This window comes from Triturus cristatus, chromosome 4_1 (assembly GCF_964204655.1).
Source record: "Triturus cristatus chromosome 4_1, aTriCri1.1, whole genome shotgun sequence".
Lineage (NCBI taxonomy): Eukaryota > Metazoa > Chordata > Amphibia > Caudata > Salamandridae > Triturus > Triturus cristatus.
Window position 1 is genome coordinate 108,992,438 of NC_140585.1, and position 26,589 is coordinate 109,019,026.

The 26,589-nt window shown below is 44.2% G+C and overlaps 20 non-coding genes across 20 annotated transcripts; 17 read left to right on the forward strand and 3 right to left on the reverse strand.

Annotated features, from left to right (window-relative positions):
* The first annotated feature begins 1,148 nt into the window (after positions 1 to 1,148).
* On the forward strand, positions 1,149 to 1,221 carry TRNAM-CAU (transfer RNA methionine (anticodon CAU)). Its single transcript has one exon. It is a non-coding gene; the product is annotated as a tRNA-Met (tRNA).
* A 1,482-nt stretch (positions 1,222 to 2,703) lies between these two features.
* On the forward strand, positions 2,704 to 2,776 carry TRNAM-CAU (transfer RNA methionine (anticodon CAU)). Its single transcript has one exon. It is a non-coding gene; the product is annotated as a tRNA-Met (tRNA).
* A 199-nt stretch (positions 2,777 to 2,975) lies between these two features.
* TRNAA-CGC (transfer RNA alanine (anticodon CGC)) lies at positions 2,976 to 3,047 on the reverse strand. The gene has a single exon. It is a non-coding gene; the product is annotated as a tRNA-Ala (tRNA).
* Positions 3,048 to 4,258: 1,211 nt separating this feature from the next.
* Positions 4,259 to 4,331, forward strand: TRNAM-CAU (transfer RNA methionine (anticodon CAU)). Its single transcript has one exon. It is a non-coding gene; the product is annotated as a tRNA-Met (tRNA).
* A 1,483-nt stretch (positions 4,332 to 5,814) lies between these two features.
* On the forward strand, positions 5,815 to 5,887 carry TRNAM-CAU (transfer RNA methionine (anticodon CAU)). The gene has a single exon. It is a non-coding gene; the product is annotated as a tRNA-Met (tRNA).
* A 199-nt stretch (positions 5,888 to 6,086) lies between these two features.
* Positions 6,087 to 6,158, reverse strand: TRNAA-CGC (transfer RNA alanine (anticodon CGC)). Its single transcript has one exon. It is a non-coding gene; the product is annotated as a tRNA-Ala (tRNA).
* A 1,211-nt stretch (positions 6,159 to 7,369) lies between these two features.
* TRNAM-CAU (transfer RNA methionine (anticodon CAU)) lies at positions 7,370 to 7,442 on the forward strand. Its single transcript has one exon. It is a non-coding gene; the product is annotated as a tRNA-Met (tRNA).
* Positions 7,443 to 7,641: 199 nt separating this feature from the next.
* On the reverse strand, positions 7,642 to 7,713 carry TRNAA-CGC (transfer RNA alanine (anticodon CGC)). Its single transcript has one exon. It is a non-coding gene; the product is annotated as a tRNA-Ala (tRNA).
* Positions 7,714 to 8,924: 1,211 nt separating this feature from the next.
* Positions 8,925 to 8,997, forward strand: TRNAM-CAU (transfer RNA methionine (anticodon CAU)). Its single transcript has one exon. It is a non-coding gene; the product is annotated as a tRNA-Met (tRNA).
* Positions 8,998 to 10,479: 1,482 nt separating this feature from the next.
* TRNAM-CAU (transfer RNA methionine (anticodon CAU)) lies at positions 10,480 to 10,552 on the forward strand. Its single transcript has one exon. It is a non-coding gene; the product is annotated as a tRNA-Met (tRNA).
* Positions 10,553 to 12,034: 1,482 nt separating this feature from the next.
* On the forward strand, positions 12,035 to 12,107 carry TRNAM-CAU (transfer RNA methionine (anticodon CAU)). Its single transcript has one exon. It is a non-coding gene; the product is annotated as a tRNA-Met (tRNA).
* Positions 12,108 to 13,584: 1,477 nt separating this feature from the next.
* On the forward strand, positions 13,585 to 13,657 carry TRNAM-CAU (transfer RNA methionine (anticodon CAU)). The gene has a single exon. It is a non-coding gene; the product is annotated as a tRNA-Met (tRNA).
* Positions 13,658 to 15,139: 1,482 nt separating this feature from the next.
* TRNAM-CAU (transfer RNA methionine (anticodon CAU)) lies at positions 15,140 to 15,212 on the forward strand. Its single transcript has one exon. It is a non-coding gene; the product is annotated as a tRNA-Met (tRNA).
* A 1,483-nt stretch (positions 15,213 to 16,695) lies between these two features.
* Positions 16,696 to 16,768, forward strand: TRNAM-CAU (transfer RNA methionine (anticodon CAU)). Its single transcript has one exon. It is a non-coding gene; the product is annotated as a tRNA-Met (tRNA).
* A 1,482-nt stretch (positions 16,769 to 18,250) lies between these two features.
* On the forward strand, positions 18,251 to 18,323 carry TRNAM-CAU (transfer RNA methionine (anticodon CAU)). The gene has a single exon. It is a non-coding gene; the product is annotated as a tRNA-Met (tRNA).
* A 1,482-nt stretch (positions 18,324 to 19,805) lies between these two features.
* Positions 19,806 to 19,878, forward strand: TRNAM-CAU (transfer RNA methionine (anticodon CAU)). Its single transcript has one exon. It is a non-coding gene; the product is annotated as a tRNA-Met (tRNA).
* A 1,482-nt stretch (positions 19,879 to 21,360) lies between these two features.
* Positions 21,361 to 21,433, forward strand: TRNAM-CAU (transfer RNA methionine (anticodon CAU)). Its single transcript has one exon. It is a non-coding gene; the product is annotated as a tRNA-Met (tRNA).
* A 1,483-nt stretch (positions 21,434 to 22,916) lies between these two features.
* TRNAM-CAU (transfer RNA methionine (anticodon CAU)) lies at positions 22,917 to 22,989 on the forward strand. The gene has a single exon. It is a non-coding gene; the product is annotated as a tRNA-Met (tRNA).
* A 1,477-nt stretch (positions 22,990 to 24,466) lies between these two features.
* TRNAM-CAU (transfer RNA methionine (anticodon CAU)) lies at positions 24,467 to 24,539 on the forward strand. Its single transcript has one exon. It is a non-coding gene; the product is annotated as a tRNA-Met (tRNA).
* Positions 24,540 to 26,021: 1,482 nt separating this feature from the next.
* On the forward strand, positions 26,022 to 26,094 carry TRNAM-CAU (transfer RNA methionine (anticodon CAU)). The gene has a single exon. It is a non-coding gene; the product is annotated as a tRNA-Met (tRNA).
* The last annotated feature ends 495 nt before the right edge of the window (positions 26,095 to 26,589 follow it).

Sequence of the window (26,589 nt, forward strand, 5' to 3'; positions counted from 1 at the left end):
CGATCATAATCAATGGAAGGTATTGTTTGAATAAAAGTGAAAGATATGGAAATCGAAGCACAAAATCCTTCGAGCCAGATTTGAACCAGCGACCTAAGGATGTCTGACTTTATGCTACAGTCCTCCGCTCTACCAACTGAGCTATCGAAGGAGTGGCTGAAGTATCTTTCAGCGCTGTAATTATCTCTCGCTCAAGAAAGGTTGTGGGGGTGGGGATCAGGAGCAGATCGATGAAAATCATGAACATTACCTGCAGCTCCCTCTCAAAGTCACCAGTTCTTAGAGCACACTGTAAGGTACGTCTTATCACCCCAAAGGAGGATTTCAGACCAAAGTTCATGTTCTGTCTTGGCTTGGGGATAAGCAGGGGTGCTCCAAATTTCAATTTTACAGAAAGGAAAGAAACTTTGATACAAAGACCTTGGGCAGCATTGGTGGCAAATGGATGGCTGCGCGGAACCATGAAAGAAATGACAGAAAGTTATGGGAGTCATTACTAAGCACCCAGCATCAAGAACGTGCATTTTGGATGCATTTTCAAAAGGAAAGAGAACGGAAAAATCTGTAGATTGAAGGTGATTGAGATAAACAAAATATTCCGTTTTTCTAAAAGCTACTGTAAAGAGTCTTTGGTTTAGAAGAAGAACCCTTACCAATGATCAAGAGAGATGCGACAGATTTCTATCATCAAAGCATTATGGTTGTCAAGATGAATCATCACTTTGATGTCTTCAACAAGTAGGATTCTTTTGATCTATAATCATCAAAAATGAGATAGCCCCATTTCATGGGATTTTTCAAGGCAAACGTCTGACAGATTAAGCGGGGTCCTCATCCCGGTTGGAGGACATATCTCTTCCTTCATCATGATGCCAGCCTAGCTTTCTGCCCAAAATCCAAGGTAAGCATGGCAAAAGTCTGGAGATGCCGGGGATTGAACCCGGGGCCTCATACATGCAAAGCATGCGCTCTACCACTGAGCTACATCCCCACTTCTGCAAGATTTGACTGTATGATTGGAAACCCTGCATTGAACCGACGGCCACATCACCCGATTCGACTCTGCAGTATACAATGTCAGTCAGGAAAATCCTTCAGCCTTGTACCTGGATGATCTTCATGGTCTTATGTACAGATGCCTATATACAGCCTTCTTAGCGCAGTAGGCAGCGCGTCAGTCTCATAATCTGAAGGTCCTGAGTTCGATCCTCAGAGAGGGCATTTATTTCCTTCTTTTGGAATGCAAAATTCTCCGATTTTCTTGAAATGCGCAAACTATGCCTAGTTCAAAGATTTTTCCAAAGCAAATGTCTGACTATTTAAGTGGGGCTCTCACCCCAACTGCATGACAAACTTCTTCTTTCTGCATGATGGCAGGCTAGCCTTCTGGAAAAAAGCCAAGATAAGGAACAGAGGCTCCTGGAGATGCCGGGGATTGAACCCGGGACCTCATACATGCAAAACATGCGCTCTACCACTGAGCTACATCCCCACTTTTGCACTCGAGCTGTTTGATGGATGCAAGGAATCCCTGAAACCCAGGGACTGCAAAGTCTCGATCATAATCAATGGAAGGTATTGTTTGAATAAAAGTGAAAGATATGGAAATCGAAGCACAAAATCCTTCGAGCCTGATTTGAACCAGCGACCTAAGGATGTCTGACTTTATGCTACAGTCCTCCGCTCTACCAACTGAGCTATCGAAGGAGTGGCTGAAGTATCTTTCAGCGCTGTAATTATCTCTCGCTCAAGAAAGGTTGTGGGGGTGGGGATCAGGAGCAGATCGATGAAAATCATTAACATTACCTGCAGCTCCCTCTCAAAGTCACCAGTTCTTAGAGCACACTGTAAGGTACGTCTTATCACCCCAAAGGAGGATTTCAGACCAAAGTTCATGTTCTGTCTTGGCTTGGGGATAAGCAGGGGTGCTCCAAATTTCAATTTTACAGAAAGGAAAGGAACTTTGATACAAAGACCTTGGGCAGCATTGGTGGCAAATGGATGGCTGCGCGGAACCATGAAAGAAATGACAGAAAGTTATGGGAGTCATTACTAAGCACCCAGCATCAAGAACGTGCATTTTGGATGCATTTTCAAAAGGAAAGAGAACGGAAAAATCTGTAGATTGAAGGTGATTGAGATAAACAAAATATTCCGTTTTTCTAAAAGCTACTGTAAAGAGTCTTTGGTTTAGAAGAAGAACCCTTACCAATGATCAAGAGAGATGCGACAGATTTCTATCATCAAAGCATTATGGTTGTCAAGATGAATCATCACTTTGATGTCTTCAACAAGTAGGATTCTTTTGATCTATAATCATCAAAAATGAGATAGCCCCATTTCATGGGATTTTTCAAGGCAAACGTCTGACAGATTAAGCGGGTCCTCTTCCCGGTTGGAGGACATATCTCTTCCTTCATCATGATGCCAGCCTAGCTTTCTGCCCAAAATCCAAGGTAAGCATGGCAAAAGTCTGGAGATGCCGGGGATTGAACCCGGGGCCTCATACATGCAAAGCATGCGCTCTACCACTGAGCTACATCCCCACTTCTGCAAGATTTGACTGTATGATTGGAAACCCTGCATTGAACCGACGGCCACATCACCCCATTCGACTCTGCAGTATACAATGTCAGTCAGGAAAATCCTTCAGCCTTGTACCTGGATGATCTTCATGGTCTTATGTACAGATGCCTATATACAGCCTTCTTAGCGCAGTAGGCAGCGCGTCAGTCTCATAATCTGAAGGTCCTGAGTTCGATCCTCAGAGAGGGCATTTATTTCCTTCTTTTGGAATGCAAAATTCTCCGATTTTCTTGAAATGCGCAAACTATGCCTAGTTCAAAGATTTTTCCAAAGCAAATGTCTGACTATTTAAGTGGGGCTCTCACCCCAACTGCATGACAAACTTCTTCTTTCTGCATGATGGCAGGCTAGCCTTCTGGAAAAAAGCCAAGATAAGGAACAGAGGCTCCTGGAGATGCCGGGGATTGAACCCGGGACCTCATACATGCGAAGCATGCGCTCTACCACTGAGCTACATCCCCACTTTTGCACTCGAGCTGTTTGATGGATGCAAGGAGTCCCTGAAACCCAGGGACTGCAAAGTCTCGATCATAATCAATGGAAGGTATTGTTTGAATAAAAGTGAAAGATATGGAAATCGAAGCACAAAATCCTTCGAGCCAGATTTGAACCAGCGACCTAAGGATGTCTGACTTTATGCTACAGTCCTCCGCTCTACCAACTGAGCTATCGAAGGAGTGGCTGAAGTATCTTTCAGCGCTGTAATTATCTCTCGCTCAAGAAAGGTTGTGGGGGTGGGGATCAGGAGCAGATCGATGAAAATCATGAACATTACCTGCAGCTCCCTCTCAAAGTCACCAGTTCTTAGAGCACACTGTAAGGTACGTCTTATCACCCCAAAGGAGGATTTCAGACCAAAGTTCATGTTCTGTCTTGGCTTGGGGATAAGCAGGGGTGCTCCAAATTTCAATTTTACAGAAAGGAAAGGAACTTTGATACAAAGACCTTGGGCAGCATTGGTGGCAAATGGATGGCTGCGCGGAACCATGAAAGAATGACAGAAAGTTATGGGAGTCATTACTAAGCACCCAGCATCAAGAACGTGCATTTTGGATGCATTTTCAAAAGGAAAGAGAACGGAAAAATCTGTAGATTGAAGGTGATTGAGATAAACAAAATATTCCGTTTTTCTAAAAGCTACTGTAAAGAGTCTTTGGTTTAGAAGAAGAACCCTTACCAATGATCAAGAGAGATGCGACAGATTTCTATCATCAAAGCATTATGGTTGTCAAGATGAATCATCACTTTGATGTCTTCAACAAGTAGGATTCTTTTGATCTATAATCATCAAAAATGAGATAGCCCCATTTCATGGGATTTTTCAAGGCAAACGTCTGACAGATTAAGCGGGGTCCTCATCCCGGTTGGAGGACATATCTCTTCCTTCATCATGATGCCAGCCTAGCTTTCTGCCCAAAATCCAAGGTAAGCATGGCAAAAGTCTGGAGATGCCGGGGATTGAACCCGGGGCCTCATACATGCAAAGCATGCGCTCTACCACTGAGCTACATCCCCACTTCTGCAAGATTTGACTGTATGATTGGAAACCCTGCATTGAACCGACGGCCACATCACCCCATTCGACTCTGCAGTATACAATGTCAGTCAGGAAAATCCTTCAGCCTTGTACCTGGATGATCTTCATGGTCTTATGTACAGATGCCTATATACAGCCTTCTTAGCGCAGTAGGCAGCGCGTCAGTCTCATAATCTGAAGGTCCTGAGTTCGATCCTCAGAGAGGGCATTTATTTCCTTCTTTTGGAATGCAAAATTCTCCGATTTTCTTGAAATGCGCAAACTATGCCTAGTTCAAAGATTTTTCCAAAGCAAATGTCTGACTATTTAAGTGGGGCTCTCACCCCAACTGCATGACAAACTTCTTCTTTCTGCATGATGGCAGGCTAGCCTTCTGGAAAAAAGCCAAGATAAGGAACAGAGGCTCCTGGAGATGCCAGGGATTGAACCCGGGACCTCATACATGCGAAGCATGCGCTCTACCACTGAGCTACATCCCCACTTTTGCACTCGAGCTGTTTGATGGATGCAAGGAGTTCCTGAAACCCAGGGACTGCAAAGTCTCGATCATAATCAATGGAAGGTATTGTTTGAATAAAAGTGAAAGATATGGAAATCGAAGCACAAAATCCTTCGAGCCAGATTTGAACCAGCGACCTAAGGATGTCTGACTTTATGCTACAGTCCTCCGCTCTACCAACTGAGCTATCGAAGGAGTGGCTGAAGTATCTTTCAGCGCTGTAATTATCTCTCGCTCAAGAAAGGTTGTGGGGGTGGGGATCAGGAGCAGATCGATGAAAATCATGAACATTACCTGCAGCTCCCTCTCAAAGTCACCAGTTCTTAGAGCACACTGTAAGGTACGTCTTATCACCCCAAAGGAGGATTTCAGACCAAAGTTCATGTTCTGTCTTGGCTTGGGGATAAGCAGGGGTGCTCCAAATTTCAATTTTACAGAAAGGAAAGGAACTTTGATACAAAGACCTTGGGCAGCATTGGTGGCAAATGGATGGCTGCGCGGAACCATGAAAGAAATGACAGAAAGTTATGGGAGTCATTACTAAGCACCCAGCATCAAGAACGTGCATTTTGGATGCATTTTCAAAAGGAAAGAGAACGGAAAAATCTGTAGATTGAAGGTGATTGAGATAAACAAAATATTCCGTTTTTCTAAAAGCTACTGTAAAGAGTCTTTGGTTTAGAAGAAGAACCCTTACCAATGATCAAGAGAGATGCGACAGATTTCTATCATCAAAGCATTATGGTTGTCAAGATGAATCATCACTTTGATGTCTTCAACAAGTAGGATTCTTTTGATCTATAATCATCAAAAATGAGATAGCCCCATTTCATGGGATTTTTCAAGGCAAACGTCTGACAGATTAAGCGGGGTCCTCATCCCGGTTGGAGGACATATCTCTTCCTTCATCATGATGCCAGCCTAGCTTTCTGCCCAAAATCCAAGGTAAGCATGGCAAAAGTCTGGAGATGCCGGGGATTGAACCCGGGGCCTCATACATGCAAAGCATGCGCTCTACCACTGAGCTACATCCCCACTTCTGCAAGATTTGACTGTATGATTGGAAACCCTGCATTGAACCGACGGCCACATCACCCCATTCGACTCTGCAGTATACAATGTCAGTCAGGAAAATCCTTCAGCCTTGTACCTGGATGATCTTCATGGTCTTATGTACAGATGCCTATATACAGCCTTCTTAGCGCAGTAGGCAGCGCGTCAGTCTCATAATCTGAAGGTCCTGAGTTCGATCCTCAGAGAGGGCATTTATTTCCTTCTTTTGGAATGCAAAATTCTCCGATTTTCTTGAAATGCGCAAACTATGCCTAGTTCAAAGATTTTTCCAAAGCAAATGTCTGACTATTTAAGTGGGGCTCTCACCCCAACTGCATGACAAACTTCTTCTTTCTGCATGATGGCAGGCTAGCCTTCTGGAAAAAAGCCAAGATAAGGAACAGAGGCTCCTGGAGATGCCGGGGATTGAACCCGGGACCTCATACATGCGAAGCATGCGCTCTACCACTGAGCTACATCCCCACTTTTGCACTCGAGCTGTTTGATGGATGCAAGGAGTCCCTGAAACCCAGGGACTGCAAAGTCTCGATCATAATCAATGGAAGGTATTGTTTGAATAAAAGTGAAAGATATGGAAATCGAAGCACAAAATCCTTCGAGCCAGATTTGAACCAGCGACCTAAGGATGTCTGACTTTATGCTACAGTCCTCCGCTCTACCAACTGAGCTATCGAAGGAGTGGCTGAAGTATCTTTCAGCGCTGTAATTATCTCTCGCTCAAGAAAGGTTGTGGGGGTGGGGATCAGGAGCAGATCGATGAAAATCATGAACATTACCTGCAGCTCCCTCTCAAAGTCACCAGTTCTTAGAGCACACTGTAAGGTACGTCTTATCACCCCAAAGGAGGATTTCAGACCAAAGTTCATGTTCTGTCTTGGCTTGGGGATAAACAGGGGTGCTCCAAATTTCAATTTTACAGAAAGGAAAGGAACTTTGATACAAAGACCTTGGGCAGCATTGGTGGCAAATGGATGGCTGCGCGGAACCATGAAAGAAATGACAGAAAGTTATGGGAGTCATTACTAAGCACCCAGCATCAAGAACGTGCATTTTGGATGCATTTTCAAAAGGAAAGAGAACGGAAAAATCTGTAGATTGAAGGTGATTGAGATAAACAAAATATTCTGTTTTTCTAAAAGCTACTGTAAAGAGTCTTTGGTTTAGAAGAAGAACCCTTACCAATGATCAAGAGAGATGCGACAGATTTCTATCATCAAAGCATTATGGTTGTCAAGATGAATCATCACTTTGATGTCTTCAACAAGTAGGATTCTTTTGATCTATAATCATCAAAAATGAGATAGCCCCATTTCATGGGATTTTTCAAGGCAAACGTCTGACAGATTAAGCGGGTCCTCTTCCCGGTTGGAGGACATATCTCTTCCTTCATCATGATGCCAGCCTAGCTTTCTGCCCAAAATCCAAGGTAAGCATGGCAAAAGTCTGGAGATGCCGGGGATTGAACCCGGGGCCTCATACATGCAAAGCATGCGCTCTACCACTGAGCTACATCCCCACTTCTGCAAGATTTGACTGTATGATTGGAAACCCTGCATTGAACCGACGGCCACATCACCCCATTCGACTCTGCAGTATACAATGTCAGTCAGGAAAATCCTTCAGCCTTGTACCTGGATGATCTTCATGGTCTTATGTACAGATGCCTATATACAGCCTTCTTAGCGCAGTAGGCAGCGCGTCAGTCTCATAATCTGAAGGTCCTGAGTTCGATCCTCAGAGAGGGCATTTATTTCCTTCTTTTGGAATGCAAAATTCTCCGATTTTCTTGAAATGCGCAAACTATGCCTAGTTCAAAGATTTTTCCAAAGCAAATGTCTGACTATTTAAGTGGGGCTCTCACCCCAACTGCATGACAAACTTCTTCTTTCTGCATGATGGCAGGCTAGCCTTCTGGAAAAAAGCCAAGATAAGGAACAGAGGCTCCTGGAGATGCCGGGGATTGAACCCGGGACCTCATACATGCGAAGCATGCGCTCTACCACTGAGCTACATCCCCACTTTTGCACTCGAGCTGTTTGATGGATGCAAGGAGTCCCTGAAACCCAGGGACTGCAAAGTCTCGATCATAATCAATGGAAGGTATTGTTTGAATAAAAGTGAAAGATATGGAAATCGAAGCACAAAATCCTTCGAGCCAGATTTGAACCAGCGACCTAAGGATGTCTGACTTTATGCTACAGTCCTCCGCTCTACCAACTGAGCTATCGAAGGAGTGGCTGAAGTATCTTTCAGCGCTGTAATTATCTCTCGCTCAAGAAAGGTTGTGGGGGTGGGGATCAGGAGCAGATCGATGAAAATCATGAACATTACCTGCAGCTCCCTCTCAAAGTCACCAGTTCTTAGAGCACACTGTAAGGTACGTCTTATCACCCCAAAGGAGGATTTCAGACCAAAGTTCATGTTCTGTCTTGGCTTGGGGATAAGCAGGGGTGCTCCAAATTTCAATTTTACAGAAAGGAAAGGAACTTTGATACAAAGACCTTGGGCAGCATTGGTGGCAAATGGATGGCTGCGCGGAACCATGAAAGAAATGACAGAAAGTTATGGGAGTCATTACTAAGCACCCAGCATCAAGAACGTGCATTTTGGATGCATTTTCAAAAGGAAAGAGAACGGAAAAATCTGTAGATTGAAGGTGATTGAGATAAACAAAATATTCCGTTTTTCTAAAAGCTACTGTAAAGAGTCTTTGGTTTAGAAGAAGAACCCTTACCAATGATCAAGAGAGATGCGACAGATTTCTATCATCAAAGCATTATGGTTGTCAAGATGAATCATCACTTTGATGTCTTCAACAAGTAGGATTCTTTTGATCTATAATCATCAAAAATGAGATAGCCCCATTTCATGGGATTTTTCAAGGCAAACGTCTGACAGATTAAGCGGGTCCTCTTCCCGGTTGGAGGACATATCTCTTCCTTCATCATGATGCCAGCCTAGCTTTCTGCCCAAAATCCAAGGTAAGCATGGCAAAAGTCTGGAGATGCCGGGGATTGAACCCGGGGCCTCATACATGCAAAGCATGCGCTCTACCACTGAGCTACATCCCCACTTCTGCAAGATTTGACTGTATGATTGGAAACCCTGCATTGAACCGACGGCCACATCACCCGATTCGACTCTGCAGTATACAATGTCAGTCAGGAAAATCCTTCAGCCTTGTACCTGGATGATCTTCATGGTCTTATGTACAGATGCCTATATACAGCCTTCTTAGCGCAGTAGGCAGCGCGTCAGTCTCATAATCTGAAGGTCCTGAGTTCGATCCTCAGAGAGGGCATTTATTTCCTTCTTTTGGAATGCAAAATTCTCCGATTTTCTTGAAATGCGCAAACTATGCCTAGTTCAAAGATTTTTCCAAAGCAAATGTCTGACTATTTAAGTGGGGCTCTCACCCCAACTGCATGACAAACTTCTTCTTTCTGCATGATGGCAGGCTAGCCTTCTGGAAAAAAGCCAAGATAAGGAACAGAGGCTCCTGGAGATGCCGGGGATTGAACCCGGGACCTCATACATGCAAAACATGCGCTCTACCACTGAGCTACATCCCCACTTTTGCACTCGAGCTGTTTGATGGATGCAAGGAATCCCTGAAACCCAGGGACTGCAAAGTCTCGATCATAATCAATGGAAGGTATTGTTTGAATAAAAGTGAAAGATATGGAAATCGAAGCACAAAATCCTTCGAGCCTGATTTGAACCAGCGACCTAAGGATGTCTGACTTTATGCTACAGTCCTCCGCTCTACCAACTGAGCTATCGAAGGAGTGGCTGAAGTATCTTTCAGCGCTGTAATTATCTCTCGCTCAAGAAAGGTTGTGGGGGTGGGGATCAGGAGCAGATCGATGAAAATCATTAACATTACCTGCAGCTCCCTCTCAAAGTCACCAGTTCTTAGAGCACACTGTAAGGTACGTCTTATCACCCCAAAGGAGGATTTCAGACCAAAGTTCATGTTCTGTCTTGGCTTGGGGATAAGCAGGGGTGCTCCAAATTTCAATTTTACAGAAAGGAAAGGAACTTTGATACAAAGACCTTGGGCAGCATTGGTGGCAAATGGATGGCTGCGCGGAACCATGAAAGAAATGACAGAAAGTTATGGGAGTCATTACTAAGCACCCAGCATCAAGAACGTGCATTTTGGATGCATTTTCAAAAGGAAAGAGAACGGAAAAATCTGTAGATTGAAGGTGATTGAGATAAACAAAATATTCCGTTTTTCTAAAAGCTACTGTAAAGAGTCTTTGGTTTAGAAGAAGAACCCTTACCAATGATCAAGAGAGATGCGACAGATTTCTATCATCAAAGCATTATGGTTGTCAAGATGAATCATCACTTTGATGTCTTCAACAAGTAGGATTCTTTTGATCTATAATCATCAAAAATGAGATAGCCCCATTTCATGGGATTTTTCAAGGCAAACGTCTGACAGATTAAGCGGGTCCTCTTCCCGGTTGGAGGACATATCTCTTCCTTCATCATGATGCCAGCCTAGCTTTCTGCCCAAAATCCAAGGTAAGCATGGCAAAAGTCTGGAGATGCCGGGGATTGAACCCGGGGCCTCATACATGCAAAGCATGCGCTCTACCACTGAGCTACATCCCCACTTCTGCAAGATTTGACTGTATGATTGGAAACCCTGCATTGAACCGACGGCCACATCACCCCATTCGACTCTGCAGTATACAATGTCAGTCAGGAAAATCCTTCAGCCTTGTACCTGGATGATCTTCATGGTCTTATGTACAGATGCCTATATACAGCCTTCTTAGCGCAGTAGGCAGCGCGTCAGTCTCATAATCTGAAGGTCCTGAGTTCGATCCTCAGAGAGGGCATTTATTTCCTTCTTTTGGAATGCAAAATTCTCCGATTTTCTTGAAATGCGCAAACTATGCCTAGTTCAAAGATTTTTCCAAAGCAAATGTCTGACTATTTAAGTGGGGCTCTCACCCCAACTGCATGACAAACTTCTTCTTTCTGCATGATGGCAGGCTAGCCTTCTGGAAAAAAGCCAAGATAAGGAACAGAGGCTCCTGGAGATGCCGGGGATTGAACCCGGGACCTCATACATGCGAAGCATGCGCTCTACCACTGAGCTACATCCCCACTTTTGCACTCGAGCTGTTTGATGGATGCAAGGAGTCCCTGAAACCCAGGGACTGCAAAGTCTCGATCATAATCAATGGAAGGTATTGTTTGAATAAAAGTGAAAGATATGGAAATCGAAGCACAAAATCCTTCGAGCCAGATTTGAACCAGCGACCTAAGGATGTCTGACTTTATGCTACAGTCCTCCGCTCTACCAACTGAGCTATCGAAGGAGTGGCTGAAGTATCTTTCAGCGCTGTAATTATCTCTCGCTCAAGAAAGGTTGTGGGGGTGGGGATCAGGAGCAGATCGATGAAAATCATGAACATTACCTGCAGCTCCCTCTCAAAGTCACCAGTTCTTAGAGCACACTGTAAGGTACGTCTTATCACCCCAAAGGAGGATTTCAGACCAAAGTTCATGTTCTGTCTTGGCTTGGGGATAAGCAGGGGTGCTCCAAATTTCAATTTTACAGAAAGGAAAGGAACTTTGATACAAAGACCTTGGGCAGCATTGGTGGCAAATGGATGGCTGCGCGGAACCATGAAAGAATGACAGAAAGTTATGGGAGTCATTACTAAGCACCCAGCATCAAGAACGTGCATTTTGGATGCATTTTCAAAAGGAAAGAGAACGGAAAAATCTGTAGATTGAAGGTGATTGAGATAAACAAAATATTCCGTTTTTCTAAAAGCTACTGTAAAGAGTCTTTGGTTTAGAAGAAGAACCCTTACCAATGATCAAGAGAGATGCGACAGATTTCTATCATCAAAGCATTATGGTTGTCAAGATGAATCATCACTTTGATGTCTTCAACAAGTAGGATTCTTTTGATCTATAATCATCAAAAATGAGATAGCCCCATTTCATGGGATTTTTCAAGGCAAACGTCTGACAGATTAAGCGGGGTCCTCATCCCGGTTGGAGGACATATCTCTTCCTTCATCATGATGCCAGCCTAGCTTTCTGCCCAAAATCCAAGGTAAGCATGGCAAAAGTCTGGAGATGCCGGGGATTGAACCCGGGGCCTCATACATGCAAAGCATGCGCTCTACCACTGAGCTACATCCCCACTTCTGCAAGATTTGACTGTATGATTGGAAACCCTGCATTGAACCGACGGCCACATCACCCCATTCGACTCTGCAGTATACAATGTCAGTCAGGAAAATCCTTCAGCCTTGTACCTGGATGATCTTCATGGTCTTATGTACAGATGCCTATATACAGCCTTCTTAGCGCAGTAGGCAGCGCGTCAGTCTCATAATCTGAAGGTCCTGAGTTCGATCCTCAGAGAGGGCATTTATTTCCTTCTTTTGGAATGCAAAATTCTCCGATTTTCTTGAAATGCGCAAACTATGCCTAGTTCAAAGATTTTTCCAAAGCAAATGTCTGACTATTTAAGTGGGGCTCTCACCCCAACTGCATGACAAACTTCTTCTTTCTGCATGATGGCAGGCTAGCCTTCTGGAAAAAAGCCAAGATAAGGAACAGAGGCTCCTGGAGATGCCAGGGATTGAACCCGGGACCTCATACATGCGAAGCATGCGCTCTACCACTGAGCTACATCCCCACTTTTGCACTCGAGCTGTTTGATGGATGCAAGGAGTTCCTGAAACCCAGGGACTGCAAAGTCTCGATCATAATCAATGGAAGGTATTGTTTGAATAAAAGTGAAAGATATGGAAATCGAAGCACAAAATCCTTCGAGCCAGATTTGAACCAGCGACCTAAGGATGTCTGACTTTATGCTACAGTCCTCCGCTCTACCAACTGAGCTATCGAAGGAGTGGCTGAAGTATCTTTCAGCGCTGTAATTATCTCTCGCTCAAGAAAGGTTGTGGGGGTGGGGATCAGGAGCAGATCGATGAAAATCATGAACATTACCTGCAGCTCCCTCTCAAAGTCACCAGTTCTTAGAGCACACTGTAAGGTACGTCTTATCACCCCAAAGGAGGATTTCAGACCAAAGTTCATGTTCTGTCTTGGCTTGGGGATAAGCAGGGGTGCTCCAAATTTCAATTTTACAGAAAGGAAAGGAACTTTGATACAAAGACCTTGGGCAGCATTGGTGGCAAATGGATGGCTGCGCGGAACCATGAAAGAAATGACAGAAAGTTATGGGAGTCATTACTAAGCACCCAGCATCAAGAACGTGCATTTTGGATGCATTTTCAAAAGGAAAGAGAACGGAAAAATCTGTAGATTGAAGGTGATTGAGATAAACAAAATATTCCGTTTTTCTAAAAGCTACTGTAAAGAGTCTTTGGTTTAGAAGAAGAACCCTTACCAATGATCAAGAGAGATGCGACAGATTTCTATCATCAAAGCATTATGGTTGTCAAGATGAATCATCACTTTGATGTCTTCAACAAGTAGGATTCTTTTGATCTATAATCATCAAAAATGAGATAGCCCCATTTCATGGGATTTTTCAAGGCAAACGTCTGACAGATTAAGCGGGGTCCTCATCCCGGTTGGAGGACATATCTCTTCCTTCATCATGATGCCAGCCTAGCTTTCTGCCCAAAATCCAAGGTAAGCATGGCAAAAGTCTGGAGATGCCGGGGATTGAACCCGGGGCCTCATACATGCAAAGCATGCGCTCTACCACTGAGCTACATCCCCACTTCTGCAAGATTTGACTGTATGATTGCTGCATTGAACCGACGGCCACATCACCCCATTCGACTCTGCAGTATACAATGTCAGTCAGGAAAATCCTTCAGCCTTGTACCTGGATGATCTTCATGGTCTTATGTACAGATGCCTATATACAGCCTTCTTAGCGCAGTAGGCAGCGCGTCAGTCTCATAATCTGAAGGTCCTGAGTTCGATCCTCAGAGAGGGCATTTATTTCCTTCTTTTGGAATGCAAAATTCTCCGATTTTCTTGAAATGCGCAAACTATGCCTAGTTCAAAGATTTTTCCAAAGCAAATGTCTGACTATTTAAGTGGGGCTCTCACCCCAACTGCATGACAAACTTCTTCTTTCTGCATGATGGCAGGCTAGCCTTCTGGAAAAAAGCCAAGATAAGGAACAGAGGCTCCTGGAGATGCCGGGGATTGAACCCGGGACCTCATACATGCGAAGCATGCGCTCTACCACTGAGCTACATCCCCACTTTTGCACTCGAGCTGTTTGATGGATGCAAGGAGTCCCTGAAACCCAGGGACTGCAAAGTCTCGATCATAATCAATGGAAGGTATTGTTTGAATAAAAGTGAAAGATATGGAAATCGAAGCACAAAATCCTTCGAGCCAGATTTGAACCAGCGACCTAAGGATGTCTGACTTTATGCTACAGTCCTCCGCTCTACCAACTGAGCTATCGAAGGAGTGGCTGAAGTATCTTTCAGCGCTGTAATTATCTCTCGCTCAAGAAAGGTTGTGGGGGTGGGGATCAGGAGCAGATCGATGAAAATCATGAACATTACCTGCAGCTCCCTCTCAAAGTCACCAGTTCTTAGAGCACACTGTAAGGTACGTCTTATCACCCCAAAGGAGGATTTCAGACCAAAGTTCATGTTCTGTCTTGGCTTGGGGATAAGCAGGGGTGCTCCAAATTTCAATTTTACAGAAAGGAAAGGAACTTTGATACAAAGACCTTGGGCAGCATTGGTGGCAAATGGATGGCTGCGCGGAACCATGAAAGAAATGACAGAAAGTTATGGGAGTCATTACTAAGCACCCAGCATCAAGAACGTGCATTTTGGATGCATTTTCAAAAGGAAAGAGAACGGAAAAATCTGTAGATTGAAGGTGATTGAGATAAACAAAATATTCCGTTTTTCTAAAAGCTACTGTAAAGAGTCTTTGGTTTAGAAGAAGAACCCTTACCAATGATCAAGAGAGATGCGACAGATTTCTATCATCAAAGCATTATGGTTGTCAAGATGAATCATCACTTTGATGTCTTCAACAAGTAGGATTCTTTTGATCTATAATCATCAAAAATGAGATAGCCCCATTTCATGGGATTTTTCAAGGCAAACGTCTGACAGATTAAGCGGGTCCTCTTCCCGGTTGGAGGACATATCTCTTCCTTCATCATGATGCCAGCCTAGCTTTCTGCCCAAAATCCAAGGTAAGCATGGCAAAAGTCTGGAGATGCCGGGGATTGAACCCGGGGCCTCATACATGCAAAGCATGCGCTCTACCACTGAGCTACATCCCCACTTCTGCAAGATTTGACTGTATGATTGGAAACCCTGCATTGAACCGACGGCCACATCACCCCATTCGACTCTGCAGTATACAATGTCAGTCAGGAAAATCCTTCAGCCTTGTACCTGGATGATCTTCATGGTCTTATGTACAGATGCCTATATACAGCCTTCTTAGCGCAGTAGGCAGCGCGTCAGTCTCATAATCTGAAGGTCCTGAGTTCGATCCTCAGAGAGGGCATTTATTTCCTTCTTTTGGAATGCAAAATTCTCCGATTTTCTTGAAATGCGCAAACTATGCCTAGTTCAAAGATTTTTCCAAAGCAAATGTCTGACTATTTAAGTGGGGCTCTCACCCCAACTGCATGACAAACTTCTTCTTTCTGCATGATGGCAGGCTAGCCTTCTGGAAAAAAGCCAAGATAAGGAACAGAGGCTCCTGGAGATGCCGGGGATTGAACCCGGGACCTCATACATGCGAAGCATGCGCTCTACCACTGAGCTACATCCCCACTTTTGCACTCGAGCTGTTTGATGGATGCAAGGAGTCCCTGAAACCCAGGGACTGCAAAGTCTCGATCATAATCAATGGAAGGTATTGTTTGAATAAAAGTGAAAGATATGGAAATCGAAGCACAAAATCCTTCGAGCCAGATTTGAACCAGCGACCTAAGGATGTCTGACTTTATGCTACAGTCCTCCGCTCTACCAACTGAGCTATCGAAGGAGTGGCTGAAGTATCTTTCAGCGCTGTAATTATCTCTCGCTCAAGAAAGGTTGTGGGGGTGGGGATCAGGAGCAGATCGATGAAAATCATGAACATTACCTGCAGCTCCCTCTCAAAGTCACCAGTTCTTAGAGCACACTGTAAGGTACGTCTTATCACCCCAAAGGAGGATTTCAGACCAAAGTTCATGTTCTGTCTTGGCTTGGGGATAAGCAGGGGTGCTCCAAATTTCAATTTTACAGAAAGGAAAGGAACTTTGATACAAAGACCTTGGGCAGCATTGGTGGCAAATGGATGGCTGCGCGGAACCATGAAAGAAATGACAGAAAGTTATGGGAGTCATTACTAAGCACCCAGCATCAAGAACGTGCATTTTGGATGCATTTTCAAAAGGAAAGAGAACGGAAAAATCTGTAGATTGAAGGTGATTGAGATAAACAAAATATTCCGTTTTTCTAAAAGCTACTGTAAAGAGTCTTTGGTTTAGAAGAAGAACCCTTACCAATGATCAAGAGAGATGCGACAGATTTCTATCATCAAAGCATTATGGTTGTCAAGATGAATCATCACTTTGATGTCTTCAACAAGTAGGATTCTTTTGATCTATAATCATCAAAAATGAGATAGCCCCATTTCATGGGATTTTTCAAGGCAAACGTCTGACAGATTAAGCGGGGTCCTCATCCCGGTTGGAGGACATATCTCTTCCTTCATCATGATGCCAGCCTAGCTTTCTGCCCAAAATCCAAGGTAAGCATGGCAAAAGTCTGGAGATGCCGGGGATTGAACCCGGGGCCTCATACATGCAAAGCATGCGCTCTACCACTGAGCTACATCCCCACTTCTGCAAGATTTGACTGTATGATTGGAAACCCTGCATTGAACCGACGGCCACATCACCCCATTCGACTCTGCAGTATACAATGTCAGTCAGGAAAATCCTTCAGCCTTGTACCTGGATGATCTTCATGGTCTTATGTACAGATGCCTATATACAGCCTTCTTAGCGCAGTAGGCAGCGCGTCAGTCTCATAATCTGAAGGTCCTGAGTTCGATCCTCAGAGAGGGCATTTATTTCCTTCTTTTGGAATGCAAAATTCTCCGATTTTCTTGAAATGCGCAAACTATGCCTAGTTCAAAGATTTTTCCAAAGCAAATGTCTGACTATTTAAGTGGGGCTCTCACCCCAACTGCATGACAAACTTCTTCTTTCTGCATGATGGCAGGCTAGCCTTCTGGAAAAAAGCCAAGATAAGGAACAGAGGCTCCTGGAGATGCCGGGGATTGAACCCGGGACCTCATACATGCAAAACATGCGCTCTACCACTGAGCTACATCCCCACTTTTGCACTCGAGCTGTTTGATGGATGCAAGGAATCCCTGAAACCCAGGGACTGCAAAGTCTCGATCATAATCAATGGAAGGTATTGTTTGAATAAAAGTGAAAGATATGGAAATCGAAGCACAAAATCCTTCGAGCCTGATTTGAACCAGCGACCTAAGGATGTCTGACTTTATGCTACAGTCCTCCGCTCTACCAACTGAGCTATCGAAGGAGTGGCTGAAGTATCTTTCAGCGCTGTAATTATCTCTCGCTCAAGAAAGGTTGTGGGGGTGGGGATCAGGAGCAGATCGATGAAAATCATTAACATTACCTGCAGCTCCCTCTCAAAGTCACCAGTTCTTAGAGCACACTGTAAGGTACGTCTTATCACCCCAAAGGAGGATTTCAGACCAAAGTTCATGTTCTGTCTTGGCTTGGGGATAAGCAGGGGTGCTCCAAATTTCAATTTTACAGAAAGGAAAGGAACTTTGATACAAAGACCTTGGGCAGCATTGGTGGCAAATGGATGGCTGCGCGGAACCATGAAAGAAATGACAGAAAGTTATGGGAGTCATTACTAAGCACCCAGCATCAAGAACGTGCATTTTGGATGCATTTTCAAAAGGAAAGAGAACGGAAAAATCTGTAGATTGAAGGTGATTGAGATAAACAAAATATTCCGTTTTTCTAAAAGCTACTGTAAAGAGTCTTTGGTTTAGAAGAAGAACCCTTACCAATGATCAAGAGAGATGCGACAGATTTCTATCATCAAAGCATTATGGTTGTCAAGATGAATCATCACTTTGATGTCTTCAACAAGTAGGATTCTTTTGATCTATAATCATCAAAAATGAGATAGCCCCATTTCATGGGATTTTTCAAGGCAAACGTCTGACAGATTAAGCGGGTCCTCTTCCCGGTTGGAGGACATATCTCTTCCTTCATCATGATGCCAGCCTAGCTTTCTGCCCAAAATCCAAGGTAAGCATGGCAAAAGTCTGGAGATGCCGGGGATTGAACCCGGGGCCTCATACATGCAAAGCATGCGCTCTACCACTGAGCTACATCCCCACTTCTGCAAGATTTGACTGTATGATTGGAAACCCTGCATTGAACCGACGGCCACATCCCCCCATTCGACTCTGCAGTATACAATGTCAGTCAGGAAAATCCTTCAGCCTTGTACCTGGATGATCTTCATGGTCTTATGTACAGATGCCTATATACAGCCTTCTTAGCGCAGTAGGCAGCGCGTCAGTCTCATAATCTGAAGGTCCTGAGTTCGATCCTCAGAGAGGGCATTTATTTCCTTCTTTTGGAATGCAAAATTCTCCGATTTTCTTGAAATGCGCAAACTATGCCTAGTTCAAAGATTTTTCCAAAGCAAATGTCTGACTATTTAAGTGGGGCTCTCACCCCAACTGCATGACAAACTTCTTCTTTCTGCATGATGGCAGGCTAGCCTTCTGGAAAAAAGCCAAGATAAGGAACAGAGGCTCCTGGAGATGCCGGGGATTGAACCCGGGACCTCATACATGCGAAGCATGCGCTCTACCACTGAGCTACATCCCCACTTTTGCACTCGAGCTGTTTGATGGATGCAAGGAGTCCCTGAAACCCAGGGACTGCAAAGTCTCGATCATAATCAATGGAAGGTATTGTTTGAATAAAAGTGAAAGATATGGAAATCGAAGCACAAAATCCTTCGAGCCAGATTTGAACCAGCGACCTAAGGATGTCTGACTTTATGCTACAGTCCTCCGCTCTACCAACTGAGCTATCGAAGGAGTGGCTGAAGTATCTTTCAGCGCTGTAATTATCTCTCGCTCAAGAAAGGTTGTGGGGGTGGGGATCAGGAGCAGATCGATGAAAATCATGAACATTACCTGCAGCTCCCTCTCAAAGTCACCAGTTCTTAGAGCACACTGTAAGGTACGTCTTATCACCCCAAAGGAGGATTTCAGACCAAAGTTCATGTTCTGTCTTGGCTTGGGGATAAGCAGGGGTGCTCCAAATTTCAATTTTACAGAAAGGAAAGGAACTTTGATACAAAGACCTTGGGCAGCATTGGTGGCAAATGGATGGCTGCGCGGAACCATGAAAGAATGACAGAAAGTTATGGGAGTCATTACTAAGCACCCAGCATCAAGAACGTGCATTTTGGATGCATTTTCAAAAGGAAAGAGAACGGAAAAATCTGTAGATTGAAGGTGATTGAGATAAACAAAATATTCCGTTTTTCTAAAAGCTACTGTAAAGAGTCTTTGGTTTAGAAGAAGAACCCTTACCAATGATCAAGAGAGATGCGACAGATTTCTATCATCAAAGCATTATGGTTGTCAAGATGAATCATCACTTTGATGTCTTCAACAAGTAGGATTCTTTTGATCTATAATCATCAAAAATGAGATAGCCCCATTTCATGGGATTTTTCAAGGCAAACGTCTGACAGATTAAGCGGGGTCCTCATCCCGGTTGGAGGACATATCTCTTCCTTCATCATGATGCCAGCCTAGCTTTCTGCCCAAAATCCAAGGTAAGCATGGCAAAAGTCTGGAGATGCCGGGGATTGAACCCGGGGCCTCATACATGCAAAGCATGCGCTCTACCACTGAGCTACATCCCCACTTCTGCAAGATTTGACTGTATGATTGGAAACCCTGCATTGAACCGACGGCCACATCACCCCATTCGACTCTGCAGTATACAATGTCAGTCAGGAAAATCCTTCAGCCTTGTACCTGGATGATCTTCATGGTCTTATGTACAGATGCCTATATACAGCCTTCTTAGCGCAGTAGGCAGCGCGTCAGTCTCATAATCTGAAGGTCCTGAGTTCGATCCTCAGAGAGGGCATTTATTTCCTTCTTTTGGAATGCAAAATTCTCCGATTTTCTTGAAATGCGCAAACTATGCCTAGTTCAAAGATTTTTCCAAAGCAAATGTCTGACTATTTAAGTGGGGCTCTCACCCCAACTGCATGACAAACTTCTTCTTTCTGCATGATGGCAGGCTAGCCTTCTGGAAAAAAGCCAAGATAAGGAACAGAGGCTCCTGGAGATGCCAGGGATTGAACCCGGGACCTCATACATGCGAAGCATGCGCTCTACCACTGAGCTACATCCCCACTTTTGCACTCGAGCTGTTTGATGGATGCAAGGAGTCCCTGAAACCCAGGGACTGCAAAGTCTCGATCATAATCAATGGAAGGTATTGTTTGAATAAAAGTGAAAGATATGGAAATCGAAGCACAAAATCCTTCGAGCCAGATTTGAACCAGCGACCTAAGGATGTCTGACTTTATGCTACAGTCCTCCGCTCTACCAACTGAGCTATCGAAGGAGTGGCTGAAGTATCTTTCAGCGCTGTAATTATCTCTCGCTCAAGAAAGGTTGTGGGGGTGGGGATCAGGAGCAGATCGATGAAAATCATGAACATTACCTGCAGCTCCCTCTCAAAGTCACCAGTTCTTAGAGCACACTGTAAGGTACGTCTTATCACCCCAAAGGAGGATTTCAGACCAAAGTTCATGTTCTGTCTTGGCTTGGGGATAAGCAGGGGTGCTCCAAATTTCAATTTTACAGAAAGGAAAGGAACTTTGATACAAAGACCTTGGGCAGCATTGGTGGCAAATGGATGGCTGCGCGGAACCATGAAAGAAATGACAGAAAGTTATGGGAGTCATTACTAAGCACCCAGCATCAAGAACGTGCATTTTGGATGCATTTTCAAAAGGAAAGAGAACGGAAAAATCTGTAGATTGAAGGTGATTGAGATAAACAAAATATTCCGTTTTTCTAAAAGCTACTGTAAAGAGTCTTTGGTTTAGAAGAAGAACCCTTACCAATGATCAAGAGAGATGCGACAGATTTCTATCATCAAAGCATTATGGTTGTCAAGATGAATCATCACTTTGATGTCTTCAACAAGTAGGATTCTTTTGATCTATAATCATCAAAAATGAGATAGCCCCATTTCATGGGATTTTTCAAGGCAAACGTCTGACAGATTAAGCGGGTCCTCTTCCCGGTTGGAGGACATATCTCTTCCTTCATCATGATGCCAGCCTAGCTTTCTGCCCAAAATCCAAGGTAAGCATGGCAAAAGTCTGGAGATGCCGGGGATTGAACCCGGGGCCTCATACATGCAAAGCATGCGCTCTACCACTGAGCTACATCCCCACTTCTGCAAGATTTGACTGTATGATTGGAAACCCTGCATTGAACCGACGGCCACATCACCCCATTCGACTCTGCAGTATACAATGTCAGTCAGGAAAATCCTTCAGCCTTGTACCTGGATGATCTTCATGGTCTTATGTACAGATGCCTATATACAGCCTTCTTAGCGCAGTAGGCAGCGCGTCAGTCTCATAATCTGAAGGTCCTGAGTTCGATCCTCAGAGAGGGCATTTATTTCCTTCTTTTGGAATGCAAAATTCTCCGATTTTCTTGAAATGCGCAAACTATGCCTAGTTCAAAGATTTTTCCAAAGCAAATGTCTGACTATTTAAGTGGGGCTCTCACCCCAACTGCATGACAAACTTCTTCTTTCTGCATGATGGCAGGCTAGCCTTCTGGAAAAAAGCCAAGATAAGGAACAGAGGCTCCTGGAGATGCCGGGGATTGAACCCGGGACCTCATACATGCGAAGCATGCGCTCTACCACTGAGCTACATCCCCACTTTTGCACTCGAGCTGTTTGATGGATGCAAGGAGTCCCTGAAACCCAGGGACTGCAAAGTCTCGATCATAATCAATGGAAGGTATTGTTTGAATAAAAGTGAAAGATATGGAAATCGAAGCACAAAATCCTTCGAGCCAGATTTGAAACAGCGACCTAAGGATGTCTGACTTTATGCTACAGTCCTCCGCTCTACCAACTGAGCTATCGAAGGAGTGGCTGAAGTATCTTTCAGCGCTGTAATTATCTCTCGCTCAAGAAAGGTTGTGGGGGTGGGGATCAGGAGCAGATCGATGAAAATCATGAACATTACCTGCAGCTCCCTCTCAAAGTCACCAGTTCTTAGAGCACACTGTAAGGTACGTCTTATCACCCCAAAGGAGGATTTCAGACCAAAGTTCATGTTCTGTCTTGGCTTGGGGATAAACAGGGGTGCTCCAAATTTCAATTTTACAGAAAGGAAAGGAACTTTGATACAAAGACCTTGGGCAGCATTGGTGGCAAATGGATGGCTGCGCGGAACCATGAAAGAAATGACAGAAAGTTATGGGAGTCATTACTAAGCACCCAGCATCAAGAACGTGCATTTTGGATGCATTTTCAAAAGGAAAGAGAACGGAAAAATCTGTAGATTGAAGGTGATTGAGATAAACAAAATATTCCGTTTTTCTAAAAGCTACTGTAAAGAGTCTTTGGTTTAGAAGAAGAACCCTTACCAATGATCAAGAGAGATGCGACAGATTTCTATCATCAAAGCATTATGGTTGTCAAGATGAATCATCACTTTGATGTCTTCAACAAGTAGGATTCTTTTGATCTATAATCATCAAAAATGAGATAGCCCCATTTCATGGGATTTTTCAAGGCAAACGTCTGACAGATTAAGCGGGGTCCTCATCCCGGTTGGAGGACATATCTCTTCCTTCATCATGATGCCAGCCTAGCTTTCTGCCCAAAATCCAAGGTAAGCATGGCAAAAGTCTGGAGATGCCGGGGATTGAACCCGGGGCCTCATACATGCAAAGCATGCGCTCTACCACTGAGCTACATCCCCACTTCTGCAAGATTTGACTGTATGATTGGAAACCCTGCATTGAACCGACGGCCACATCACCCCATTCGACTCTGCAGTATACAATGTCAGTCAGGAAAATCCTTCAGCCTTGTACCTGGATGATCTTCATGGTCTTATGTACAGATGCCTATATACAGCCTTCTTAGCGCAGTAGGCAGCGCGTCAGTCTCATAATCTGAAGGTCCTGAGTTCGATCCTCAGAGAGGGCATTTATTTCCTTCTTTTGGAATGCAAAATTCTCCGATTTTCTTGAAATGCGCAAACTATGCCTAGTTCAAAGATTTTTCCAAAGCAAATGTCTGACTATTTAAGTGGGGCTCTCACCCCAACTGCATGACAAACTTCTTCTTTCTGCATGATGGCAGGCTAGCCTTCTGGAAAAAAGCCAAGATAAGGAACAGAGGCTCCTGGAGATGCCAGGGATTGAACCCGGGACCTCATACATGCGAAGCATGCGCTCTACCACTGAGCTACATCCCCACTTTTGCACTCGAGCTGTTTGATGGATGCAAGGAGTTCCTGAAACCCAGGGACTGCAAAGTCTCGATCATAATCAATGGAAGGTATTGTTTGAATAAAAGTGAAAGATATGGAAATCGAAGCACAAAATCCTTCGAGCCAGATTTGAACCAGCGACCTAAGGATGTCTGACTTTATGCTACAGTCCTCCGCTCTACCAACTGAGCTATCGAAGGAGTGGCTGAAGTATCTTTCAGCGCTGTAATTATCTCTCGCTCAAGAAAGGTTGTGGGGGTGGGGATCAGGAGCAGATCGATGAAAATCATGAACATTACCTGCAGCTCCCTCTCAAAGTCACCAGTTCTTAGAGCACACTGTAAGGTACGTCTTATCACCCCAAAGGAGGATTTCAGACCAAAGTTCATGTTCTGTCTTGGCTTGGGGATAAGCAGGGGTGCTCCAAATTTCAATTTTACAGAAAGGAAAGGAACTTTGATACAAAGACCTTGGGCAGCATTGGTGGCAAATGGATGGCTGCGCGGAACCATGAAAGAAATGACAGAAAGTTATGGGAGTCATTACTAAGCACCCAGCATCAAGAACGTGCATTTTGGATGCATTTTCAAAAGGAAAGAGAACGGAAAAATCTGTAGATTGAAGGTGATTGAGATAAACAAAATATTCCGTTTTTCTAAAAGCTACTGTAAAGAGTCTTTGGTTTAGAAGAAGAACCCTTACCAATGATCAAGAGAGATGCGACAGATTTCTATCATCAAAGCATTATGGTTGTCAAGATGAATCATCACTTTGATGTCTTCAACAAGTAGGATTCTTTTGATCTATAATCATCAAAAATGAGATAGCCCCATTTCATGGGATTTTTCAAGGCAAACGTCTGACAGATTAAGCGGGGTCCTCATCCCGGTTGGAGGACATATCTCTTCCTTCATCATGATGCCAGCCTAGCTTTCTGCCCAAAATCCAAGGTAAGCATGGCAAAAGTCTGGAGATGCCGGGGATTGAACCCGGGGCCTCATACATGCAAAGCATGCGCTCTACCACTGAGCTACATCCCCACTTCTGCAAGATTTGACTGTATGATTGCTGCATTGAACCGACGGCCACATCACCCCATTCGACTCTGCAGTATACAATGTCAGTCAGGAAAATCCTTCAGCCTTGTACCTGGATGATCTTCATGGTCTTATGTACAGATGCCTATATACAGCCTTCTTAGCGCAGTAGGCAGCGCGTCAGTCTCATAATCTGAAGGTCCTGAGTTCGATCCTCAGAGAGGGCATTTATTTCCTTCTTTTGGAATGCAAAATTCTCCGATTTTCTTGAAATGCGCAAACTATGCCTAGTTCAAAGATTTTTCCAAAGCAAATGTCTGACTATTTAAGTGGGGCTCTCACCCCAACTGCATGACAAACTTCTTCTTTCTGCATGATGGCAGGCTAGCCTTCTGGAAAAAAGCCAAGATAAGGAACAGAGGCTCCTGGAGATGCCGGGGATTGAACCCGGGACCTCATACATGCGAAGCATGCGCTCTACCACTGAGCTACATCCCCACTTTTGCACTCGAGCTGTTTGATGGATGCAAGGAGTCCCTGAAACCCAGGGACTGCAAAGTCTCGATCATAATCAATGGAAGGTATTGTTTGAATAAAAGTGAAAGATATGGAAATCGAAGCACAAAATCCTTCGAGCCAGATTTGAACCAGCGACCTAAGGATGTCTGACTTTATGCTACAGTCCTCCGCTCTACCAACTGAGCTATCGAAGGAGTGGCTGAAGTATCTTTCAGCGCTGTAATTATCTCTCGCTCAAGAAAGGTTGTGGGGGTGGGGATCAGGAGCAGATCGATGAAAATCATGAACATTACCTGCAGCTCCCTCTCAAAGTCACCAGTTCTTAGAGCACACTGTAAGGTACGTCTTATCACCCCAAAGGAGGATTTCAGACCAAAGTTCATGTTCTGTCTTGGCTTGGGGATAAGCAGGGGTGCTCCAAATTTCAATTTTACAGAAAGGAAAGGAACTTTGATACAAAGACCTTGGGCAGCATTGGTGGCAAATGGATGGCTGCGCGGAACCATGAAAGAAATGACAGAAAGTTATGGGAGTCATTACTAAGCACCCAGCATCAAGAACGTGCATTTTGGATGCATTTTCAAAAGGAAAGAGAACGGAAAAATCTGTAGATTGAAGGTGATTGAGATAAACAAAATATTCCGTTTTTCTAAAAGCTACTGTAAAGAGTCTTTGGTTTAGAAGAAGAACCCTTACCAATGATCAAGAGAGATGCGACAGATTTCTATCATCAAAGCATTATGGTTGTCAAGATGAATCATCACTTTGATGTCTTCAACAAGTAGGATTCTTTTGATCTATAATCATCAAAAATGAGATAGCCCCATTTCATGGGATTTTTCAAGGCAAACGTCTGACAGATTAAGCGGGTCCTCTTCCCGGTTGGAGGACATATCTCTTCCTTCATCATGATGCCAGCCTAGCTTTCTGCCCAAAATCCAAGGTAAGCATGGCAAAAGTCTGGAGATGCCGGGGATTGAACCCGGGGCCTCATACATGCAAAGCATGCGCTCTACCACTGAGCTACATCCCCACTTCTGCAAGATTTGACTGTATGATTGGAAACCCTGCATTGAACCGACGGCCACATCACCCCATTCGACTCTGCAGTATACAATGTCAGTCAGGAAAATCCTTCAGCCTTGTACCTGGATGATCTTCATGGTCTTATGTACAGATGCCTATATACAGCCTTCTTAGCGCAGTAGGCAGCGCGTCAGTCTCATAATCTGAAGGTCCTGAGTTCGATCCTCAGAGAGGGCATTTATTTCCTTCTTTTGGAATGCAAAATTCTCCGATTTTCTTGAAATGCGCAAACTATGCCTAGTTCAAAGATTTTTCCAAAGCAAATGTCTGACTATTTAAGTGGGGCTCTCACCCCAACTGCATGACAAACTTCTTCTTTCTGCATGATGGCAGGCTAGCCTTCTGGAAAAAAGCCAAGATAAGGAACAGAGGCTCCTGGAGATGCCGGGGATTGAACCCGGGACCTCATACATGCGAAGCATGCGCTCTACCACTGAGCTACATCCCCACTTTTGCACTCGAGCTGTTTGATGGATGCAAGGAGTCCCTGAAACCCAGGGACTGCAAAGTCTCGATCATAATCAATGGAAGGTATTGTTTGAATAAAAGTGAAAGATATGGAAATCGAAGCACAAAATCCTTCGAGCCAGATTTGAACCAGCGACCTAAGGATGTCTGACTTTATGCTACAGTCCTCCGCTCTACCAACTGAGCTATCGAAGGAGTGGCTGA